The sequence below is a fragment of the Triticum dicoccoides genome, chromosome 6B (genome assembly GCF_002162155.2).
Source record: "Triticum dicoccoides isolate Atlit2015 ecotype Zavitan chromosome 6B, WEW_v2.0, whole genome shotgun sequence".
In the NCBI taxonomy this organism is placed as follows: Eukaryota; Viridiplantae; Streptophyta; class Magnoliopsida; order Poales; family Poaceae; genus Triticum; species Triticum dicoccoides.
This window is the reverse complement of record NC_041391.1, coordinates 103,703,770-103,711,297: the sequence shown is the minus strand read 5'-3', so window position 1 is coordinate 103,711,297 and position 7,528 is coordinate 103,703,770.

Here is a 7,528-nt window from a genome sequence, read left to right as displayed (position 1 = left end):
CATGACCCCGTGGTGTGGAGGGCTGGATGAACAGTAGACGGTGGAGGGGTGCCCGTGGAGGGGTGGTTGAACAGGACCCCGTGGTGTGGAGGGATGGATGAACAATAGACGGTGGAGGGGTGCCCGTGGAGGGGTGGTTGAACAATAGCTGGTGGAGTAGCGCGCGGTGGAGGCTGGATGAACATGAGCCCGTGGAGGCTGGAGGAGGTGGACGGTAGCCCGTGGAGGCTGGAGGAGGTCGACGGTGGAGATGAACAGTATCCCGTGGAGTCCCGTTTTGCGGTACGCCCCACCCCTCCCGATGAACAAGACCCCCGTTTCGACCGTAGTGCTCCAACACAAGTCCGTTTCGTCCGTTTTGCGGTACGGCACACCCATCCCGATCAACAGGACCCCCGTTTCGACCGTAGGAGGTTCGTTTCCTCCGTTTTGCGGTATGCCAGACCCCTCCCGATCAACAGGACCCCCGTTTCGACCGTAGGAGGTCCGTTTCCTCTATTTTGCGGTACGCTAGACCCCTTCCGATCAACAGGACCCCGTTTCGAACGTGGCCGGTGGAACACAAGGCCGTTTCCTCTATTGTGCGGTACGCTAGGCCTCGTTTCCATCGCCTGTTCCGTCCAAGCCCTCCCGATAAACACGACCACACATTCCGTTCCGACCCAGCCGGTTGGCTCCCACGCGTTCCGTTGCCTCCCAATGAACACGACGCATTCCGTTGCCTCCCCATGAACACGACGCATTCCGTTGCCTCCCCATGAACACGACGACAACGCTGTTTTTCCTTTCCGACCCAACCATGTACACGAGTCCTGGCCGTACGTATGCGCGAGTAGGCGTTCGAGACCCTGCCCGTATGTATGTACGTGGCCGTATTTTCTTTCTTGCACCCTGGCTGCTGTACGTATGTGTACATGCTACGTGCGCGCCTCTACTATGACACGTACGCGCCTCTACTACGACACGTGTGCGCCTCTACATCGACCGGTATATGTGTACGTATACGTTCGCGACCAGAATGACAACGCTACGTAAGCTTCGACCAGGTGGGTCCCGACTGTCAGGCACCTCCTTGCGTGCGAAGATGTAGCTGGTGGGTCCCAGCAGTCAGGAGGACGAATCTTTTTGTGTTTTTTTGCCCGGACGCACTTCCTTGCGTGCGAAGGTGTAGCTGGTGGGTCCCAGCAGTCAGAGGGGCGAATCGTTTTTTTGCCCGGACGCACTTCCTTGCGTGCGAAGGTGTAGCTGGTGGGTCCCAGCAGTCGGGGGGCGAATCATTTTTTCCGAACGCACTTCCTTGCATGTGAAGATGTAGCTGGTGGGTCCCAGTAGTCAGGGGGGCGAATCATTTTTTTTCCGGACGCACTTCCTTGCGTGCGAAGATGTAGCTCGTGGGTCCCAGCAGTCAGGGGGCGAATCATTTTTTTCGCGAAATACGGTGGCCCGTCCGGTGGGTCCCCGCTGTCAGGTGGAGGAATAATTATTTTGCGCGTAATAAGGAGGCACTTTCTTGCAGCTGCCGTGGACCCAGCTATCAGCCTCTCCACATACAGTCCACGTCCGATGGAAGTCGTTCCTTGACCATGTTGACCACGCTGCACCGAGAGCACCACGGCGATGGACGACGGTGAGGCCTAGGAAGGAGACGACGCGGAGCCGGGGAAGATGCGGCAGTGGATGCACACGCAGAGAAGAGTACGAGGGTTCACTGGTTCGGCTGCGCTGCCGTCGCCACAGAATAACAGGGGCTGTGGGTGAGTGGAGGGATGGCCTGGCCAGCGGTGGGAGTAGTAGGGGGCGGTGAGGCCTCCACGGCAGCACAACCGGCCATGGAAGGCAGGAGCAGGCGGCACGACCGGCGCTGCTTTGGACGGTTGGAGTAAGAAGACCAGAGGTTGAAGAAGCACGACGGTCGTTGGATGGACATCGTACGGTCACTACAGCTAGAATCATTTATATTGACTAAGTTGACAAAGCCCTTGATACGTCAACTTAGTAGGCCCACAGGTCAGCTTCCGAAATGGTGCGCCCCAAATGTCAGGGGGGATAATCATTTTTTGGGTGGGTGAAGCTATAATATCCGAGATTGAAGAAGAAGCACAGCATCCGTTGGATGGACATCCAACGGCCACTGCTGCTAGAACTGTATGTTGACTATAAGTTGACAAAGCCTTGCATACGCCTCAACTCTGTTTTTTAGGGGACGCGTCAAGTTAGTAAGGCCAGAAGTGTGTGGCAGAGAACTTATAGCCCATTTGAGATTTGTAAGAATGTGTAGCCCATTTTTGAATTCTAATGAAATTTACTATAGCCCATTTACAGTTTGTTAAAAGTACGGCCCATTCAACCAACCGTTCAAAACAGAATTCAATAAAATTTTCCACATTTTGATGGGATCCGAAATATTTTTATCCCGAAATTTCTAGTCAGATTAAATACAGTTTCAATATAAATTTTTATTACGTAAAAATCCAACGAAACATTGCGCTCACGAAAATTAATGAAATTACAATTTTCAATATCCAAAAATAATATTTTATAAAGTATTCACGTGTTTGGTGCATTTTTTATAGTTACTGCCCAGTTTGTATAATTACATCCCATTTATTATTTCTTAAAGCTCATTTTTTGTTAAGCCTAATGCATCCTTCCTAGAAAAGATTTGCAGCCCAGCGGGGCGGAGAATAACAACTTGACCTTTTCTGGGTATTCCTAAAAAAAAGTATAGCTCGGCTAGCCATTTTCAGCTTGAAAAAAATTAATATCTGGGCTGGATATCTGGTCTGGGCTAGACGGGCCATAGCCCGCCTGGTTAATACCTGCATCGATGTTTTCGTTGTTGTTCAGAGGAGAAAAAATAATATCTGGGCTAAACATTGAAAAACTTTGCAGTGCTCACACCTCAAAAACACAAATACTGCTCGAGCTGCTTGATCCAAGGTGTCGGTCGCTTCTTGTGCAATTCTCGCGTTTATTTACTACTCCCTCCTTTCCGGTTTATAGTGCTCAATTCAAAAATCTCACAAATCAAGGTAGATGGTAAGTGGTGGAATATTTTTTGTAGTTTTGCAAAAGCACCTAATTAATGCTCTTGTTATACTCAAAAAATTATGTTTATTAATGCATTAATTGCAATACATGCATGCATAAAGTACATGCATTAGTCAATTTTCTCTTCATACCTGCATGCAATGATTTAATGCACCTTGGAATCTGAACATGTGATGGAAAACAACCAAAATAAGCCTTATAAAATAGAAAAACTAAAATTTTGAGATAAGCCCTATAAACCGGAAAGGAGGGAGTACATAGGTTGACAATGGTGTGGGACCGTGATGTCAGGAAACCAGGAGGAAGCAAAATAAATTATATATATATATATATATATATATATATATATATATATATATATAATAAGGAGGCACTTGCGTACGTGAGGCTATGGACCTGGTGGGTCCCCATTGTCATCCTCTCCAAGTAAAGTCATCTCCTCGCCCGCGTGCGCTTTCCGCCCAAAACAGTCAGCGCCGCCCGCCCCGCTTCCCGGTGCAGGCGATTACTCCGCCTTCAAACAACACAAGTGCCGTCCGTCCGTCCATCTGCCGCCCACATTAATGATACGTGGTTGCCAAGGCGGCTACTTCGGCGCCACACGTCCGTCCCTCCACCCGCCCACCATTGCTATATAAACTGCTGCGCCGGCCATAGCCGTCATCCGCATCCGTTCCCTTTCTCCTATCCACACTACTACTGCCCACCATGGCTTCCTCGCGCTCCAACACTCTTCGGGACGGGTGGATGACGGACCACAAGGAGATGGCAACCATTGCTGCCGACCGGCTGGCCGGCAGGCAGCCGGAGGACGATGACGTCCCAATGGAGAACATGGTAGTCGACGATCCGGCGCCAACCCCCTCCTCCGCGCCATCCTCGCCGGTGCATTGCACCATGACCATCGGCGAGACCCGTGCCCAATATATGGACAGGGTGAGGCAGATGCGTGAGGAACAGTTCCGGGAGGCGCAGGCCGACGCCGCCTACAACCACCATCTCTTCTAGGAGCACCTGCAGGCGGAGGAGCAGATCGCCGCGGAGCGGGCGGAGCAGGAGGCGCTGCTCGAATCGTACCGCACCGCCCGCAAGGGCTGCCTCGAGCGCTAGTGGTACCGCATGCGGGTGGCGGAGGCTGCGGCCGCCTACAAAGAGGCTAGCAAAGAGGGCGATGAAGCGGGTGAGGCGCTGTTTGGCGAGACCGAGGACAAGGCAGAGGACAATGCCGGCTCCGACGAGTCCCCGCTCCGCTAGCATCGACGAGGCCCTGCTCCGCCGAGGACCCGCGACGCCAACAACGAGGCAGAGGACACCACCGGCTCCGCCGAGGCCCCGCCCCGCCAACAATGAGGCAGAGGACATCGCCGGCTCAGCCGAGGCCCTACCCTGCCGGCAACGTGGGGGAGGATTTCCACCGCTCCGCTGAGGCGCCTCCCGCCGGCAACGAGACAGAGGACATCGCCGGCTCCGCCGAGGCCCCGCCCCACTGCCAACGAGGCCGCCCTACACAGAAAACAAGGAAGAGAGGAACACGGTAGGTCGCCGCCGTCGGGTCCAAGTAAGGCCACCACTGCTACCCTCCGGTTGAAGCCAAGCTAGGCGGGTTGACCATTGACGGCCGGTTAGCTTCTTGGCGGCGACGTGGAGTCGGAGAGCTGCGCTGGAGAAGATCGCTGCTTCTACTTAACTGCTGGTGCAGTTGGCTGACTAACACATGGGCCCAACAGGCCACATGTCAGTTACGCAACTGCACCTGCAGTTAAGTCACTGAAGCTTCTATTCGGCTCAGCGGGACACAGGTGGGTAGCTTCATTTAATTAATTATACCTCAAGCGCACCCCTTTTTAGTTGAAGAATGTATTAAATGTAATGAAATCCGGCATGTTCATATGAAATCCGACCGTGTATGAATGAATTTATTTCGATTAGTTCGAATTCCTGTATCACTGGCATTGGATGAACATGCAAAACAATACATACTAGCATTATTCCTAGGGTGATCACCTCGTTTGCAGCAGTTTCACATGTACTTCCTCCGGTCCTTTCTAGTCTGCATACAAGTTTTATCTGCAGTCAAAGTATCTATACTTTGACCAATCTTATACAAAAAAGTATGCACTTTCACAATGTGTGAAGTAAAAAGGAACAGAAGGAGTACAAAGAGTTTGAGCAGCTTTTTAGCATTTCTGTACATTGTAATCAAACACACAGGCCTGGCAATTCATAGAGAACATTCAAAACAATCAATTATTATGCATCTTAGTGACTCACATGTGAGGGGCAATATTTACTTCACAACTAAAGAATAAAGAAAAAATTGATCGACGCTGCTGACAGCAAAGGGCGTCCCATTCGAAAATATCAAACGTATGTCTTGCTAAAATCAATGAGCAGAATTTGACAAGGTTGTCCCATTCCAAAATATCAAATGCCTACGATTGTAGAATGGGCAGGGTTTGCCATCAGTTCGGACATTGACATGGCACCTCGTGCTCAATAAACCAACTGTTCTTTTTGTGCAGTTCCATCAAAATCAACCAAATTCACGCGTACCTTGTATGATTTCGCCCTTATATGTTGCAACGCCTTAAACTTATCAGCACCTCCTTTCTTGTGGTGGAAATTAATGATTCGATGTATTCATGAACATTTTGTGCAGTTCCCATTGAAATCAAGCTGAGCACCCCTGTTTGCACAAATACAAAAAAGTGATTAGTATAAAGCAAAATGTACTATGAATTGACAGTTTCAACAGGCACATACATGGTCCATGTAGAGCACACTTTTAGAAAAATGGAACTCACCAGAAAGAATCCCAGAACAACATTGTACTCACGCATCACAACAAAAAAATGGAGACTTGTCAGTCCTTCTGAGCTGAAGTTAGTTTGGTCTTGTGGGGAGTAATGTAACCATCCTTCAACTGCTCCTTCTGATGAGAAGATAGGAAGGGCTTCTTCATCCTAGCATAATCGGAACTAGTAACTTCACGTACTCCATATTCTTCTTCAGAGGAAGATGATCCTGTTGTGCAAAGACAAGAGGACTACTAAATGCTGGCATCCCTGTTTGCTCGAAAAAAAGGAAAGGAAATATTAAAACATCACAGAAGAAGCACTTCTCAAGGACAATACCACTTTTTCATGACAGTATCTAAACAGTAGCACAACACCAATAGAGATGACAAAGCTCAATCATATGGATGAAATCAGTGGGCGAGTACCAACCTTTGTCAGGAGAGGCTTACTGTGTAGAGCATACATATGAAGCACTTCTCCGGAACCATCTGTTGCTATCTACGGTGGTGGCCATGCTTACTATATACTCCTCGATTAGTTTAATGTTTCCAACATCTTCTTGTGCAGTTCTACTAAAAATATATGGTATCTTCAAAGAAGATCCCTGTTTGCACAAGTAGAGATAATTACGTATTACATTAAGAGTGGCATCAAATCAGTGGCAAAACAATTGCTCGTTCCAGCCATAGCAATAAATTAAGATGCAAAACTATATCATTACTTGTGTCATCACAGTTCCAGTGCTTCATTACAGCACGGGAGTTGATTTTTGTTTTTCTTCCGCTTGTTCTTCCCCTTCATCACTTTGTTCAATAATAGACAAGCTGCGCCTTCAATGTAAGATTTGGCATGTCAATTAGGGAGCACAAGTATAGTACTAAACTTAATTTTCTGATGAAAGTGGAAAAATACAGGCCAACAGTTGTGAAATATCCTTATCTTACCTCAATGGGATATTACAATGCACATACAGATTGGAAGTCTTGTCTCCATTTGTGCAGTTCACTAAAATCAAGCAACATTATCATACAAGTAGCACAACATATGAAAGCACACTGCAGAATCATGTGAAAGAAGGCTAATACTGACCTCTCATGATGCGGAATTCAAACAACTCACAAGAAGAAGATCTAAACCAAATTCGCCTTAACGGATAGGAAGTAAGATCCCCTCTTGCGCAGTTCCACTAAGATCAAGCAATCAAGCAATGTTGTCGGTGTGACATTTTGGTTGAACTGCACAAAACACTCTTAAAACAAAAGAGTTTTGTGCAGTGCAACAAAAGGTCACAATGGCAACGAGGTGAAGTAGATAACCCTGTTTACACAGAGGTGCAAAGGAAACAATTAGTGGTCAATAACGGTGGATGACACAGAAGCCAACAAAAAGAAGCATCTACCTTATCTAAATGAGAAAGAAAGCAAGACAGTAGCATTTCTCAAACGGTGGCTGCTACGTCTTGAGCTTACGTTGGTTTTCCCCGAAGAGGAGAGGGTGATGCAGCAAGTGTAGCGTAAGTATTTCCCTCAGTTTTGAGAACCAAGATATCAATCCAGTAGGAGGCTCGGAGAAGCTGCTTACATATTGGGCATCAAGATCTATAGAGATAAATCAAGACGCTTAATTGGACTTTCACAAAGCTCATACCTTGATAAAGTTTTGAAGAAGTTCAAAATGGA